This window comes from Manis javanica, chromosome 5, assembly GCF_040802235.1.
Source record: "Manis javanica isolate MJ-LG chromosome 5, MJ_LKY, whole genome shotgun sequence".
Lineage (NCBI taxonomy): Eukaryota > Metazoa > Chordata > Mammalia > Pholidota > Manidae > Manis > Manis javanica.
In genome coordinates this window covers 7,594,778-7,613,374 of record NC_133160.1, presented here as the reverse complement: position 1 = coordinate 7,613,374, position 18,597 = coordinate 7,594,778, and the positions used below count along the sequence as shown (strand labels likewise).

Here is an 18,597-nt window from a genome sequence, read left to right as displayed (position 1 = left end):
TCCTAATGTCACAGGAATGTAGGGGAAAGTCTGGCAGTCTCACTATGGGCACCTGGACTGAATAGTGGGAACCCATTGAGAAAGAGGTGCGTGACACTGATCTGGGTGCATGCTTTATTTCTACCTATTAATATTTCTTTTTAATCTTTGAGCCAACTCAGTTGTTGCAACACAAACGTGTAGTGCTTCTCTGGCTCTGTCAGGTCAGCTAGAAAATATGACGTGTGTTTAAGAGTAAGTACTAGATGCTTTAACTTTAAACAAGCAGGATCATTTCATTTCGGTTGAAATGCTCATAAAACCTTAAATGGTAAAATGTTGAAACTTGGAGGATTTTAGTCCAGGAGCTGAAGGACCTGTAGTTGCTGTCTTGAAAACAGCAATCAGCAAGCAAACTGGAAACAAAAACCAACACACAACAAATTAGATCTAGCCATAATACTGGAGAAAATATGTGTTTTGCTTAATTACATTTTCTGGTTACTCAGATGTCCACACATAAACATTTTGTTTCGTCTATATTTTTAAAAAGTATTTTTAAAGACATTTACATGTATATACACATCTTGTACATTTTTAAATACACAAGAAACATTTTTCAACCTTAAATGTGTAATATGGTGAATATGTCCTCTTTTATGAAACAAGTTTGGATAGCAATGAACTAAAACACAAGTAGAGAAAAAAATCATCATTTTCTTTGAACCATTCACAATTCTTCAGTGCCCTTATTCAGAACTGAATAATCATTCATGATGAAAGAGAAAGAATGCTACATCAAGTTTTACCTGCATGGACTTCATAACATTCCTGGAAGCTTCTTTTTTGGGACCAGATTCCTAATATCAGTTCTGGTCTCATGATTAATCGCTTCCTCCTTCTAAGGAGGAAGTGAAACAGCAAAAGGGCCCGGTTTTTATAAATACCCCCGCACACATGAGAGCTATCTCTGGGACACAATTGAAGTACGCAAGCTTACACGGGTCATTAAAACTTGTCTTATTGTCAACGTGCTGAACGGTAAAGCACACACACACGCAAACGCTGTGACAAGGGTGATTTAATTAACCTTTTTGTGTGTGACAAGGACCTGAGGCTCTAGTCTTAAAGTGAACTCAATGTAAATCCCACGGGAGAAAGTGGAAATGATCTCATTGTATGAAAGAGTTCAGTGAGCTTGCAAATTCTTATTGAGCAAAATAGTTGCATACTGATAAAGACAACAGCATCAGGGAGGCAAATAGTCTGTGCAATCCCTGCTCCACCATGTAACCTCCTCCCATTGGATGTCCGTCATTCACCCAAATCTTAACTGAAGGAACACATACTAACCAAATGCAGCCAAATGGATCATCTATGTAAAAATTCATGGACTCCTTATGTCTGTGGCATTAAAAATCTCAGATTCAAATACTTACAGAAAGAGATCTATGAAATGATTCATCTCTAATCTAAGTAAAATCGTGATGGTGTGTAAATATGAAAACCTTAAGTGCATGATCAACCATTCAACAAGATGTATCTATTGCAGAACTAATCTACCAAGCAATGTTTTAGGGCACAGAGATATATTGGTATGTAAGACACACAAGGACTTGAAAATGGTTATTTTCCAACAGCCATTACAAATGGGAGCCTTGCAAAATGTGGCCAGGAAGATTCCATTTCTTTTTTTTATTCATTGGAAATCAATTGAGCACTTACTATGTGTCAGAATCTGTGTTGATACAGAAATGCAGAATTGCACCACCAAAAAATAGTCCTAACTGGAATCAAAGTTTTAGCCCAGGGAACAGACAGATATTAAACAGCTAGTTCTGGTGGATTGCAACCATTTGTAAGCATTAGAATTAGCACTGGCTGATCAAAATGCAGATTGGCTGACCCAGTGTCACCCAGGAAATTCAGATGCAGATAAAGCTAGCACCACCTTGCAGAACGTATTTAACTCCAATTGGAATAGAAAAGTTAGAAAAATTACACAAGCGCTGCGAGGGCCAGCTTCTCCATGAGGACTAGGAGGTATAGGCCTGGGGGCCTGGGGCACTTCTAGGAGCCAACAAAAATGTTTTTATTTTATTAAAAAGCTAGAAGGAAGAGTGATATAACAATAGTGAACCTATAATAATAAACCAGTCTGGATTATATTTGTCTTCATGCCAATGCAGTTGCAAAAATGATTTTTCGTATCCTTTTTTGGAGGAAGGGGCCCACAAAGGCTAAACTATCTCGGGCCCTCAACAGTTATGACTCAGCCCTGGTGCTGTGGGAATATACAGACAAGGGACCCGGCCCTAAAAGTGGATAAGGCTTCCAGGGAGAAGGGACAGTTAGCTGAGACCTGCAGGGAGAACAGAAATCAACTATGCTGAAGGCGGGGTGAGAAGGAATGAGCTGGGAGAAATTAGATTTATAAGGAGATGGAAAGGATATGCAAAGGTCCTGGGGTAGGGAAGAGCATGAAAATATGTGTAGCAAAAAGACAACAGTAAGGTTAGAGAAACTCTGGCAGGGGGAAGAATAGTGTGAACTGAAGCAGGAACCAGTCAATGATGGGCTTACAGACAACAAAGAAAACTGTGATCCTGGTTTTTCTCCCCTTTGCCTGATTTCCTAGTTTGCTTCCAAGAGGACACAAACCTTTCAGATATGTTGATTTTTGTCTTATTGATTTGCAAAGTGTACACGAGTATTTACTTTTAGTTATCTTCTGAATACTAATCATCATCTAGATTTTTGTTTGTTAGAATTTGGGGGTACCTCTGAGAAAAGAAGGAAGAAAACATTCAGTGTTTCTGCATACAGAATGAACCAACATTTTTGTCTTCCAGAAGTTCCAAGATCTTATAGCTAGGCAAGATGATCAAGTTGTCAGTCACTGGTGCTACAGTTGGGAAGGTTCTCCAAAGCTTTATGTCTGAGTAATATTGTAAGAATATTCATGATGATTTTAGTTTTAAAGTACTTACTCTGTTCCGGTAACTGAGAAAGAGGAGAGAAACAAAACTGTAAATACAGTGATGTTCACTTAATATCACAAGCACTGGAAGCACAAGGCACGTGAAACTGCCACATTGTGTCACACAGGGCCTGGGGTAAGCATACACCCTTCACAGCCTTAAGGAGGGCTGGGAACTGGGACAAAGGAAACATGCAGTGTGAAGGGGGCAGCCAGATCCATTTTTAGCCAGGTGCAGTGTGGAATGCTGGTATAAATCGATGAATATTCCACATTTTCTAAAGAAACCAGAAATCTAGATTTTTATGTGAAATCTCTCAACTTTCTCCACACTACAGACCAATCCAAATGCATCTGTGGCCACAGTCAGCCTGTGAGCCTTAAGTTCAGGGTCACTGCTGTGGCTTTATGTAAATCCAGGGGGCACCATTCACAGAGCAGTGCCCTGGAGTCGGGCAATGGGGCTGCCTTGCCTCCAAATCACAACTTACTCATTCTAATATCCACAGGAATTCAGGCCTCACAAGTGTTCCATTCTTAGCTAGAATGGTGCCTGACCCACAGCAAGCACTCAATATGTTTGTTGAATGAATCAAGATCTTGTCTTCTTTGCAAAGGTTTGCCAGGGGACCCTAGTCCTTTCTCTGCCTCCAAAGCCTTCTTTTTCAATACCATCCGTCCATCCTATCTCCTCAGCTTATAAAGTACATGAGTTTGGACAAGTTACTTAGCCCCTCTGGGCTTCTTTCTATTTACTCACCTATAAATGGGAATGGTAATTAACTTTTTTTTTCTAAGTATAGTTGATATGCAATATTATATTGGTTTCAAACATATAACATAGTGATTCAACAGTTATATACATGAAATCCTCACTCCAACTAGTGCAATTACTATCTATCAACATAGAAAGATGTTACAGAACCACTGACTTTATTTTCCATGCAGCACTTCCATCCCCATAGTCAACTTAGATTATGACTGACGTTTTTGTGCCTCTTCATATCCCTCACCCATTCCACCCACCCACCAGTAATAACTCTAAGTCTTGTTGTGAGGACTTAATTAGTTAATATGTATAAAATACTTAGAACAATGTCTGGCTTATTATTAGTACTCAATGCATGCTAGTTAGTAGTCGTATTTAATTGTATCTTATATTTTGTTTATCTCTCAAATTGAAAAACCCTCTATGCTGGCCATATGCTGATTCTATGACTTTTATCCTGTTTCTTTCACAGCAATTAGTGTGATACAACCTATAAATATCAATAAATATTAGGCAATTGATAACAATAAATTTTAATAATTATATGAATTAGGATCAGAATCAGTTGTGAATAACAGAGAAACACAAGATAAGAGTTTATTTCTCCCACAAGAAAAAAAGTTGGATGTGGTCAGTTTAGGGCTATGTGGCACTCCATCATGTCAGGAACAGGGTTCTTTCTGTCTTACCACTTCACCATACTTTCATGTGACTTTGGCCTCATGATTCAACATTGCTGCTCAAGCTCCAGCCATCAGACCACATTCCAGCAAGCAGAAAAAATGGGGAAAGATCAGAAAAGGAGACATTCCCATTTAAAGACACTTTAGGAAGTCATTTATACTCTTTCCTCTGATGAAACAGTGGTTGGAATGCAGTCATATAGCTACCCTTAGGTGTAAGGGAACTGGGAAGCATAGACTTTTATCAGGGTGGCCGAATGCCAACTAACAGTTGGGAATTTTACTGCTGACAGAAAAGGGGAGAGAGATATTGGTCTCAGTTCTGGAGTTCAGTTCACTATGAATGGCAATGATTAACACTCTGGAAAGAAGCTGGTAACATGGGCCTGGCTGCGGTTCCTATAAAAATGCTGCTTTATCTTCCACTTAAAATTCTAATAATACTTTTAGAATTGATGGCTTTGCATTTATAAATGTCAGGTTTCACTTATAATGGGATTCCCTAAGGAAGAAAGACATATATATAAAACCGGATGATTAAGTCGTTTTTGAACGTTTTCTTATAATGGACAGTTTCAAGCAAATACCACAACACAGAGAAGAGTTTAATAAATCTCCAACTACCTATTACACAGCTTCAGCAACTATCAACTCATGAACCTCTTGAATCATCTGTACCCCCACACCCTCCACTATGTTATTTTGATGCAAATCCCAAATATGATATAATTACATCTCTTGATAATTTAGTGGCTCTAAAAGATCAGGACTTCCTTAAAAAGCACAGCCAGTTTCATTACCACCCCTTACATAATTAGCAGGAGGTCTTAAATATCATCAAATATTTTTGCCAGGGTTTAAATTTCCCTCATTGTCTCATAGATTTTTTTTGTAAGTTCATTTGTTTGACTAAGAATCCAAAAGAGATCTTTGCAGTGTGACTGGTTGACAAATCTCTAAATACCTTTCAATCAATAGCTGCACATTCAACATAGTAGCCACCAGTCACATGTGCCTATTTAAATAAATTAATATTAAAAATAGAATAGTTGGTCCCTCAGCCCCACAAGCCACCTTTCAAGTGTTCCATAGCTACACGTGGTTGGTGCCGACCATATTGGACAGGATGGATATAAAACATTTCCAGCATTGCAGAAAATTCTACTGCACAGCTCTGGTCTATAGGATGCTCCTGACCCTTTTTTTTTTTCCTCGCAGTTCATTTGTTGAAGAAGCTGGGATGTTTGTCCTGTAGGGGTCCCTACATTTTAAACTCTGCTGATGGAACCTTCCCATGTCACTGAACACGTTCCTGCATTTCTCTGTACTCTGAGCAAACTGGGAGTTAGACCTACAGCCTTGATCTGATTCAGGGTGGATTCTTTGGTGCCGTTTAAGATGACAGGCAACCAATTCTCAGTTATCGTGTTCAAAAGCACACAGAGAGATCAAAATCTGGAAGGATGTGCACACAACATTATCAGAAGTTATTTTGGGGAAGTCGGTTGACTGTAGTTTTGCTGATCTGTATTTCGTTATTTGTCCCACAGTGAGCCTACCTTCTAACCAAAAGCAAGTAAGAGCTGCTATTGATCGCAAACAATGTGCTGGGCACTGTGCTGATTCACTTGCGTTAGCTCCGTGACTCCTCGTGACAATTCTATGAGGTAATTATTATCTCCGTTTCGCAGTGCACACTCAGGAAGATTAAGTAACTTGCCCAAGGTCATACGGTCCGTGTTTGGTGGAGTCTGGATTTAATCTCTCAACTGTCTGATTCTCCAGGGATTCTGATTTTGGTGAGAGTGGTGTGAGCCTGAGGGACATAATTTCTGGAAGACTCCGTCAAGTTATCCTGGGAACTGAAGTCCGTGCCTGCCCATCACACTATCATCATCCACAAACATCTCGTGTTCCCGTGCCAAGCCCTAGTCTCAGCTGAAAAGTATTCTGCATCTGGCACGGATGAAGCCTGATGCCTGCACAGAACGTGTGCTCAGCAGAGGGACCTGCCTCTCTCCTTCTGCTCCTGGAAGACAGTACTTGAAATAATACCACCCCTGCTTGTCCGGCAGTCCCCCTGCTTCGTGTGGAGCTCCCCCTGTGTGTCAGGTATGTTAGGGACATCAGGACAGGGTGGGGTACCAAGCAGATAAAAGTCCCTGCCCTCATGCATCTCATAGTTGGAATCTGGGAGGAGAGAGAAGAAAGAAACAAGACAATAAATTAAATATAGACAAAGTCAGATGGCAATAAGCTATTAAAAAACATGAGAAATAAAGAGAGAGAGAGAGAGTATGTGCGTGTGTCTTGTATGTGTGTACGTGTCATTTTTGAGAGGATGGCCAGGGAAGTACTTTCTAAGGCCCACTGCCCATTTTCAGACAGCTGTTAAGAATGGTGTTTCCATTTTTAACTTGTTGGAATAAAAATCAAAAGAACAACATTTTGTAGCACATGAAAACTACAGGAAATTCCATTTCAGTATCTATAAATAAAGTTTTATTGGAACATAGCCCTGCTCATTTGTTTCTTGTCTGTGTGCTTCTGCATGACAATGGGAAGCGTGCGTATTGCCAAGGAGACCATGTATCCCGTGCCTAAAATATTATTCCCTGGCCTTTTATAGAAGTAGTTTGCCAAACACCTCCCCTAAGGTGTCATTGGAAGAAGGACCTGAAGTAGGTAAGGGAGGAAGCCATGCCTTTATCTGAGCAAACATCCCAGCAGATGTCACAGTACATGCAAAGGCTTGTAGGATGAGGTAGGGTCATATCTGGTACGCTCTTGAGTGGAGCCTGGCATGGTGGGCACTCAGATATTTGTTGAATACTTTAATAAACGAATGGATAAGGTATCATTTTCTAGTTTTTATATTTTTGCCTTCTCTGCCGAAAAGCCTACCAATCTACTACCTAAACCCTTGGTTTAGAAATCTTTGGTGTCAATTGTAGGCTTAAGATCTCAACACTAGACATGCATGCAGTCAAGGAGGGGGCTTGGGAGCAAGACAGTGCATCTTCAAGAGGAGGGCAGGAAACAGGCCTGGGCTGGGGAGGCTTAATAAGATAATCAGGATGTGTAACTGTGCAATAAGGCAAGTAGGGAGCAGAGGAGGGCGACGGCTGGACACACCACTTCCGGTTCCTTGCTTGCTTTCCCTTATCATTTCGGGGAAAGGGGCTTCCTCTTGGGCGTTTGACAAAGCACGGTTCGGGGTTTCTCTGCGTGGGCAAAAACCAACAACAAGGGAGGAGATTTTCCAGGGATGTGCATGTTGCAGCCAAAGTGACTTTCTGTGGGTCTCTGCCAGAAAGGAGAATCAACTCCCATCTATTCCTAAAATACAAAGCCTTAGAGAAAAAAAGAGTGGGGGTGAGGAGGGGGGAAATAGCAGTTAGGTTGAAAGTACAGAATTAGAATGGCTGCTTGCTGAAACAGAAAGGGGAATTTTTAGGGCAGTGAAACTGTTCTGTAGGACACTAACAGTAGCTACGTACCACTATGCATGTCAAAACCCACATGCATCTACAGCATAAAGAATGAACCTTAATATATTAACTGTGGACTTCAGTTAATAATCAGATATTGCTATTGGTTCATCAGTTCTATCAAATGTACCACTAATGCAAGATGTTAATAATAGGGAAATTGTATGGGGAAGGGGAAGAGGGTATCTGGCAACTTTCAATTATTATCTGTTCGATTTGTCTGTATACCTACAACCACTTTACAAAAATAAAGTCTATTAAAAAAAATAAAAGCTTAAGAGGCACACTTTTTAATAAGAGCAAAACTTGTAAAGATAACCCTTCATTTCACTACTGTATGCAGGGGAAATGGAAACATACTCAAGCATAAATGGCAAACAACGGGCAGCCACCATTCATGTGTTTGGAATCGATCCAGGGCTGTTGAGTTTGGACAGCGCGTGGCTCTGTTTTTGCTGTTACTGCTTTTAAATGTCATTACTCTGTCACCCAGAGAAAGCCCTCAGAGCACTATGACTCTTTAAAGACAATATCAAATGTTTCAACAACTGACAAACCTCAGACTTCCTGTATTTCTGTAACCTGTAGTTTTCCCTTCCTCCTCCTTTTAATTTGTTAATGATCTCTCCAGCCACGGGCTCTCTGTCACACGTCCCTAACTAGATCAGGAGATCAAAGGTGAGGCTTGGCTAAGTCATCAGTGTAACTCACCCAGGTAGCAAGCTATTAAGAACAGACCTGCAAGGTTTTTGATTCAGCACCCAGAAACTCCTCTAGCGCAAGGGGTAATATAAGGCCCGTGTTTCTTTCCGCACCACCACGATGCCTTTCCACCCCTGTTCCCAGGGAAATCCTACAAGGCCTCCGAGAAAGCAGAGATACCCAGCCTCCCAGCCCAGTTCCCGCCTTCAGAAAGGAATTTCACTATTATCAATTGGGCAAAGGACACAAATCCTCCTCTTTTCTTTGACAAGCCTGTCTGTTTTTGTTTTTCAGAGAGATCTGTTTTCTCATGCATACTTTCCCCTCCCAGTTGTCACACCTTTATGTGGATTTTCTTTTTTGAAGAGCGTATTCCTTATGTCATTTGTTTTGCATGTCTGGAATGAGGAACCTTTTCTGCTCATATTGTTAAACTCTAGACGAGGCGCTCGTGTGAGAGATCACCTCGAGCCTTGGGAGGAAGTGATTCACCACAATACTGTAACCGAAAGCGTTCTGGCACCAGGGAAGAAGCAGGTCATTAACCGCGTTACCTGCCCGAAGCAGCTACCGGAGGCACCAGAGCCTTCTCAGCCCAGCCTGGCCTTCTGAATTTCCCCGCGCCCAGCTTTGCCTGCTCCCATCAGGTTTTGGTCTTGTTCTGTGTTCTCTGTCTGAAAGCAGTTGATACTGAGAACTCATCCTCCATTTTTAATCTTTAAAAGAAACCTGACAAATTTGTGATTTTTAATCATCCACATTTGGTCTGTCTACTTCCCAATGGTCCTTACCAGGCTACTATCTCATTTTGCACTTAAATATTTTGCCCTTAAATGTGTTGGGTAAATGGATAAATAAACCCAAAGATGTTTTGAGTAAACCCACAGTTGTAAAAATAAAATGTATCTTTTAAAAAATAAAAATAAATGTTCATTTAAACAAAAAAGCACTAAAGCAACATGTGGGAGAGGTGAACACCGGTCACACCTATCACCAATAAAAAGATGTCAAACAAAAACCAAAAAAATGGGAAAATGAAAAAATGAAAAATGTGTATTTTTCCCCCTCTGAATGATTTGGTGAAAGCAGATCACAGACATACCCAGAGGTTCATCATTCTTTGTGAAAAGTGATGAGAAATATTTTGAATCTTTATTTAGTTACATTTCACCATTGGAAATTGATCACTATGATGGAAAATTATCTGAATATTTTATGCATTGAGAGTTAAGTTGCTACTTTTATTTCACTTATTCCACATTGAAACAACCAGATTTGATCCATGTACTTTGAACAAATATGCTGAAACTAGACAGGGCCACAATATGATTTTCATGGGCCTCTTTCATCAGTAAAAAATGATAACAATTATATTTTGTAACTATACTGGTGCAAAAATGAGCATATTAATATTAAATGTCCAAACATTTTCTTCAATCTAAAAGGTCACTTTTTTCTTCTAATTTGTAAAGACATCAAAACTTTTTTGTGAGCCTACTGAGTCCATAGGAGAAGTCTGCCCTGAAGGAAGATCATTTTATAGAAACACAGATTAAGCAATCACAAAACCCAATGACAGAAGACACATATTTTTAACATTAAAACAATCTGTCGACGAATTGTCACAATTATGAAAAATATTTGTACTTGTTAAAAAAAGAAAAAGAAAACTTCATTACAAAGTAAAAGCAACTGAGTGTTCAAATTGGGGGAATATAAATAACTTCCGGTTTCTCTGTTCAATGGGACATTATTTCATCACTAAGAAAATCAGAGTTTGCACCAGATAACCATTTTTAAAATACATTTGAAGTGCAAAAAAAAATTTTTTTTAATGGATTTTCTCTCTAAAGTTGTGAAAATCTGTGGAAATGGAAAGCCGTGTATTTAGTGTGTAAGCTAGCCTTGACTTTTTCAAACTCTTTGGAAGCATATGGGTGATATCTATTGAACTATAAACTATGTATACTGTTTAATTCACAAAATCCACTTCTAGGCATGTGTCCTATAAATTCACTCCCCAAAGTGGGCTTACATAAAGGCACAGATACTCATGGTAATCTTGTAACAGCAGAGAGTTGAAAAAGAAATTAATAACCATTGTGAGTGGACTGGTTATATAAAGGATGGTCATTCCATCTGCAGAATACCACACAGTCATGAAGTAGAATAAGGTGGACATGTAATAACATGACTCATTGGCAAGAATTGTTATATGTCCTATTCCTAAGCCAGTGATTCTCAGTGAGGCACATTTCTGTCCCCTAGGGGACATTTGGCCATGTCTGGAGGTATTGTCGGTTGTCACAGCTGTGTGTGTGTGTGTTGGGCGGCGGGGAGTTCTAGTGGGCAGAGGCCAGGGATGTGTTAAACATCCTGCCCAGAACAGCACCCCCGCCCGCCCAACAGCAGAGAATGATCCAGCTCCAATGTTAAAAGCTCTGTGGCTAAGGAATCCTGTTCTAAATCAATCACGGGCAAGGAGAATGGAATATACAGATTTGTGTGCTGAACGAATCAAGTTTTACCTTCTGGGACCAGAGTGTGTCTAGCCTCCCTTCTGCTGTGTGAAATCTGCAAAGGGTCAGGATTCAGTGTGCAGGGAAGAATAGAATGGTTATCCTGTTGTGTGAACAGTCAATAGTGTCTGCCACACACATAGATAATAGAGGGAGAGCAATAAACCCCAAGAATATTTTCACATGGATATAAAAGATTGAAAGAATATGTGCCAAACTGTTAAAATCATTAGCTGAGAAGCAGGAGAATTATGAGCCCTTTTTGTTTTCTTTTTTGTGCGGCCTCATATTTTAAAATATTTCTGTAATGGTCATTTCTTACCTTTCCTATCAGAAAAAAAAACTTACAAAAATCACTCAGTAAAGTTTAGGTATAAATCTGGTAGGAATCTAGTTCGTAAAGTTTTTTTTAACTATGCTGCTATTACTCAAAGTTAATTGATGACATTTAAGAACCAGAGTGACTGTCTATGAAATCTGAATAAATCCCACATTTTCTGACAAACGCTTGATTTTTCCAGATTACAGCTGAAACTGAGTTAAGCTGGTACAAATATTCAGGTTGTTTCTTTTTCTCTTGCTTTTTAAAAATTTATTTTCCATACATAACATTGAAGGGGAAGTGGAGTGAAATGGGCATTAGAAAGCCTGGCTTCTAGAACCGTTTGTTAGGCATGAGAAACCGGGCAAGTTGTTCATTTATCACAGTAATAACAGTTCGCAAAGGACAGGAAATCACCACCTAGAAGTGCTGTCTGCACTCATGTGCACTGCACTGTTATTTACAATAGGTAAGATATGGAAACAACCTAAGCGTCTATCAAGGGATAAATGGATGAGGACAATATATATACTTCATAATGGAAATTATCTGTATATATAAGATGAAATATTATTCAGCCATTACAAAAAACAGAAAAGAAATCCTGCCATTTGTGGCAACGTGAATGGATCCGGAGGGCATTATGCTAGGTGAAACAAGCCAGACAGAGAGAGACCAATACTATATGGTATAACTTATATGTAGAATGTTTTTAAAAGTCAAACTTAAAGAAAGTGAGTAGCATGGCGGTTGACAGGAGCTGGGGGGTGAGGGAAATAGGGAGATGTCAGTCAAAGGGTACACATTTCCAGTTATAAGATGAATAAGTTCTAAGGGTCTAATGTGTAGCATGGTGACTAGAGTTTATAATACTGTATTACTGTATATATTGAAATTTGCTAAAAGAGTAGATCTTCAGCATTCATACACACATACACACATGGTGACTGACAAGGTATACAACTGCGATTCATCAGTTTGTACACTTTAAATCTACCATATTATTATTTGTCAATGATACCTCGGTAAAGCTGGGGGAAAATAATGAGAGCCAGTCTATAACCTGTTGTGTGCTGGGCACTGCTCTATGTACTGCACAGCCAGCCATTCGATCACTGAGTCGTCCTCAGAAACTTTATGAAGTGGGTTCTGTTCTGATCCCCATTTCACACAGGCACACACACAGCCCTGGCACCTTGCCAAGGTCACAGTGCCAAAAGGCACATTGGGGATTTGAACCCAGGATTCTGGGCCCAGAATTCATGCTCTGGGTCACTATGTCAGCAGGTTTTGCTGGGTTACGACACTGACCTCCTAACTCATCACCTACTTAAAGTCTTGCTCCCCACCTATCTGTCCCAGCCCCTTCTTGCCACCAGCGTCATTTTTCTAAGATGATTCTTGTCACTCACCTTCTTGGAATTTCTCAGTGGCTCCTTTCTCATGCAGGAGGGAATCAAACTTCCAGGCTTGGGGGCCACTGAGGCAAGGTAGGTCACCACCAACTCTCTCAGCAGAGCCTGGGCACTAGGGGGCTGAATTCTACCTACAGATGAACTGCCCGCAGTGTGCCTTACACAATGATTTACGTTTTTAAAAAATACTTTACATCAAAAGTCCTGGAGAATGAGCAAATAGCCACACAAATCCCCAAAAAGGGACATTCTATGGGACAATTGGCCTCGCCTAGTTATCAAATCAAGGCAGGGAGAATAAAAGGGACAGTGCTAGATTAGAAAAATCTTGGGTGACATTGACAACCCAGTTCATGTCTGCGCCTGGATTGCATCTTGCTTGGGATAAACCAAGTCGTTTTTTGGGTCAGTGGGGAAATTTGAATACCTACCATGTAGTACCAGGTAAGAAAAAAATATCTTGGAATGGAAATTTGGAGATTGCAAACTCAATAAACTCAGGCATGATTTCCTTTTGGTAAAAAATAGATGGATATTTGTGTATGCATATAGAAAAAGATCTGGAAGCATCAAGTGTTGACAGAGGTCAGAGTCTGATGTTTTCATTTTTTTCACTATTGTCTAGCTCTATTTTCTAACTTTCTACAAAATGCATGTATACTGCACATGAGATAATGAACATTTTTTTAAAAAAATAAAAATAAAGTAACCTGCAGACTTTTTATGATCAAATCCAGATTTTTGGCTTATCTTGAAAAATTGAAGGAAGTTCCTAGATTCTCTTCCAGCTCAATTAGGGGAAGATAATATGAGGTGCCCCTTTGGATACAGCATGAACTCTTTGATTCAGAACCACCCCATCTGGCCTGTTCTATCCATCCATCCATTCATTCATTCATTCATTCATCATTCAACAGATATTTTTTGAGGGCTTGCCTTGTACCCAGCACTGTTCTGGACACAGTGAATAGAAGTATGTTTCTGCCTTCATGAGCTTATAGTCTCCTGAGGGTGAGCACATAACAAACAAATGATTATTTAACACACATTTCAGGTGGGAATGCAACTCTGAAGAAATACAGAGAATCATGAGGCCAGTGGTTTTGTCTAAGGATGCAGATGGACAATCAAGACTGAGAATCGGGCTAGAGAAGGGGGCTTTGGGGGGAGGTGGGTGAGTGTTCAGCTGGTGGACGGGATGGAAAGCCCAGGGACTGGGCAAGGTCACCGTCAGGGAGCCCAACCACCTCTTTTTGCTGTGACCAGGCAATGCGTACTGCTCAGAGCTCCTAGTACAAGGCACTCAACGGTACTCTGACAAGGAGAGAAAAATAACCATGAGAACACATGGAGGTCAAGAAAGCCAGCATGAGCTAAGTGGTGAGGTCCTCAGAAGTGAACTCCAGGATAAGCCAGACTCAGCCTCCAGTGACAGGCATCCCAGGACCAGAGGAAGTCAGCTCAAGGGCAGGATGTTGGTCTGAAGCCTGTCAGGTCAAAAGCTTTGACAGCACATGCGCTTTGCTGCCTCCCAGGAGAGCAAGTGAACAGAAGGGGCCGAGCTAACCCAACCCAGTTCTCCTTCCAAATTCAGTCATTAGACTAAACCACTCCACCCACCCAGGGTGGGAGGTGTGAGAAGCTGAGAGAGACCAGGATAAGGTGCCAGCAGTGCCCCTCCTGCATGGAAGGAAACACCAGGGACGTGGAAGTGTTGCTCTCCACCTCCCCTCAAATGCCACCAATCCCCACAGACATTTCTCAGTTTTTTTTACTTGCCTCTGAGTAGGATGCTTTTCTACTGACCCAGCTTTCACCCGTGAGCATAGCCCAGGATACCTACACATATGTCCTGTAATAATAATGGATAAAATTGCCCGTTCAGTGACTGTGGACCAGGCTCCTTTCCAAGCTCTCTTGCTGATATTAGCTCATGTAATCTTTAGCAGGATTAGACATTATTATGATCCCATCATACACAGGATGAGGTGAGGCTGGGGTTATGCCCCTTGTCCAACCTGTCACAGGCAGTAAGTGGAGAAGCAGGATTTGAACACACCACTCTGGTTCCTGAGTCTGCACCATTGGTAGTAGAATTAGCAGGTAATGCTCACTTCTGTAACAGGGAAAATGGGCGTTCAAATGCCAGTTTCTATAGTCATCAGCCGTGTGCCTGGGATTAAGTTACTTCTCTCCAGCTTTAGTTTCCCCTTTAAAATGGGATGATGATGACAATACTCTGGCCTCAAAGGTGGCTGTGTATTGAATGACTTAATGCATCTAAAGCAGCTTTTAGCAATCTACCACCTGTAGGCAAATCTGGGCAGCTACCTGTTTTTATAAATAAAGGTTTATTGGAACACAGTCATGGCCCATTCATTTACAGATTATGTATAGGTGCTTTCTCACTGCTAGTTGAGACAGACTATATGGCACAGCCCTCAAAGCCTAAAATATGTACTGGCTGACCCTTTACAGGATCAGTTTGCTGACTCCTGGTCTGAAGCATTCAGTACAGTCACTTGCACCTGGAAGACACCTGCTATTTGTATTTTACATAAACTCATGAGCAGACAGCAGGTCCTATTTGTCATTCTTTCTCTGGGGCCAACAACGGCCTTGTATGTATGAGGTCTATTATAAAAATTAAAGTTAGCATAACAGTGATACTAAAGTGTAATAGTTGTGACATAGCATTCAGAGGAAATTGATTAATGATAAAATTAGTCACATTTCCAATTTAAAATGACCCACATTTACATTTTCGGTGTTCTGTAATTTCTGTTAGAATGCAAATAATTATATAATATTGGCATGTCATTCAGCTGGCCTGCATTTACAGAAGAGGGTTGGTGGATGTGGGAGACCAACTTTGCTATTTTTAATTATTTTTGAAACTCTACTGATCATAAGATGAAATACAAATATATTCTGCAAACTTTTATGTAATGTGTTTTAATGGCTTAAACTCCTGGTAAAGCTCGCTTTGAGCGCAAATGCAAAACAGAGGGGGGTGCTGGATACTGGCTGATGCAGTCCTCCTGGGCTGCAGGCGGACAGCAGACAAAGAACGGGAGGAAGTACTGCTGCCTGGCCACCTCAGTTCCACACCAGTACCCAGCACGGACACTTCTAAGTCCGCTCTGTGTGTTTCCAAGGGAGGAATGTGAACTTCCAAACCACTTAACCAGAGGTAACAAAGGAGCCCCAGGGAATGACCAGCTTCGCTGCCATTCCACCGCACAGGAGGAGAGGAGGCCGGCTTCGCCAGCAGTCTACAGATCCACCAGGGCTTGCCCTGCCTTGTCGACAATTACTGGGTCTTTGCCCTCATTTTCACTATTGATATAAGGGCCAAAAGGAACAAAGAAAACCAAAACTCTTAGCCCCCCCCCCCAAAATGTCTAAAAAGCCAAATGTAGAGAAATTTGGGGACCAGTTTGCATTTGCCACTTTATCTTCAAACCGTGCAGGAAACAGTGTTAATAGGGCTCAACTAAGGTGTCCCTGCTTTATGTAATTTTTTTACTTGTTTATGCAAACGCTGTAACCCATGAAGACAGAAACCAGCTCACAGCTGTATATGCAGCATCTAGAACATCTGACAGGTAGCAAGTATTCAAGGCTATTTGCTGAAAGGAAGTGTAAGCTGGTTCAGTTCTAACTGGTAGTGATACAACAGTAAGCGCGATAAACATTTTCCCCTGCCCTCTCGGGGCATTTTTGCTAGAGAGAGGCTCACAATAATCAAGAAAGCAAGCAAGTTCATTATTCCTAATTTTGATAACTTTAAGGAAGGAGACAGGGCAGCCAATGAGGAGTATAGGGTCTAATGTCAGACTGTGTGGATTTGAATTTTGGTTCTCAACCCAGACCCAAGATGAGGAGGGTGAGGGAAGTTAAGGGGGGCCGCACCAGCCTCTCCATTCTTGCTTCTCCATCTCCAAAATGAGATAACAATAGTATCGACCTTTTAGGGCTTTATGAGTATTAAATATTAGGAAATTTGCATACTACTACTGACACACAGGAAGAGCTCAATAATGGTAGCAATTTTTATTTTATTATTTTTGTCAATGTTATTAATCCTATGGAATTCCATCATGGAAGAAAGTATTACTTAGGTAATGACATCAAAATAATTGAGAAATCTAAAGGGGCTAGTTATTATATTTTCTCGAACTTCAAACATCACCACTTCTAAGGCACTCCATTATTTTATGGACTATTAAGAAAGAGAAGCTGCCAAATATAATTGCAAGAAACCAACAACTGCAAAATGGACACTAGTTTCAGTTATGTTAAAACTGTGAAAACTAAAACCCACCTTGGAATCGATCGGGGATAATATGGGGTCACCCCAATTCCATCTCAATGAAACATGAATGTGTGTATTGAAAATTACCTGCTTCCAAACGATTGAGTGTTTAAATAAACTTTCTTTGGAAATGTTCACTAGTTCATAAGATCGAAATTTTAGGATCCCTGAGGCTCTAGACCTGTCATGTTTAATAATAATTGTTGAATGAAAAAAATGAGAAATGAATTATTTAAATCTACAATTGAAAACAGTCTGTTCTTAAACAGAATGAAATTATGTAAAACAACAACAAATGCCCTGGAGAATGGTCGACGGAAAGCATGATGATAAAAAATAATAGACACTTGGGTAGACATTTTCTTAATTAAAATAGCAATGCCAATTACTAATCTGAAATGTTTTTAGAACTTTACGTCATCTTGACACAATGACACTATGTTAAAATTCACTTACGTATCAAGCCCCCATCCTGTCTCTATCCTGGATATGTAAACTGTGAGTCATCATTTTTAGGAGGGGAATCTTAATAAATATTAAGTGAGTAAATGAATGAATTCTGTACATATAGGAGCTGGAACCTAATTCTATGACCAAATGCAACGTAGTCTACTAATTTAATCAGTCCTAAAACTTTTCAACTGCAGGAAAGTATTTGAATTACTCTCACAGACTATTTATAAGATAGTCAAGCATCCTTTCAAAGGGGTCAGAACTCAACTGAGGTTTATGACATTGAACTTAAAAAAAAGTGTCCATTTTAAAAACTATTATAATTTCCAGACATTTCACAAGAAAGGAATCACACCCATGTCTGTAACTAACACATTACTTTCCTACTGAGAGTTAATTTTTTACAGTCACTTTATATAGTTACATGAGCTAGTTCTTCCCAATAATAGTAGCACTTTTTCTGGGGGAAAGATTTCCATCAAAATTGCCCAAGAATATTATCACCATTCCATAACATTGCTTTGTTCAGTTAAGCACACACCTTCGCATTTATAAAATTGTACCTTTCTGGTTATTGTTCTTTTGAAGAAAGCAGGGGGAAAAAAACTATATCCCCCATGTTAAATTAAGAGTATACAAACTACATCTCCCCCTTTTTAAATGTTTCGGCAGTTGAAAATAGGTGCCCACTCAATTCATTCACTACATGAGAAAGATCGATGTACAGCTGAAACTCCTCTTTCTTCAGAGCAGAAAATTGTAAGGGTTGAGCAAAACAGAAAACACAGTCCTTTGCTAAATATAGCAAGGTCATATGACCCACTCATCTTTGTACTCAGAGCATTAAGGTATTAGACACATTGCTTCATGGATGTAGTATATAATTACTCTAGGAAAGAGGAAGCATGACCAACCGGCAGAGATATGAATGTTGGGCTTCTGTCTCTCCTTTTTGATCTAAGGAAA

At 40.2% G+C, this 18,597-nt stretch overlaps 1 long non-coding RNA gene across 3 annotated transcripts in view; it reads left to right on the top strand.

Moving 5' to 3' along the window:
* LOC108383812 (uncharacterized) overlaps positions 1-9,559 on the top strand; it is a 33,103-nt gene extending 23,544 nt beyond the window's left edge. For 2 of the 3 annotated variants that reach the window (XR_012131261.1, XR_001849868.3), the window contains exons 2-3: positions 5,962-6,078; positions 6,197-7,779. This is a non-coding gene — a long non-coding RNA (uncharacterized lncRNA). Of the gene's footprint in view, positions 1-5,961; positions 6,079-6,196; positions 7,780-9,044 lie in introns of those variants that run through there. The other variant, XR_005058039.2, reaches the window with a different exon arrangement.
* The last annotated feature ends 9,038 nt before the right edge of the window (positions 9,560-18,597 follow it).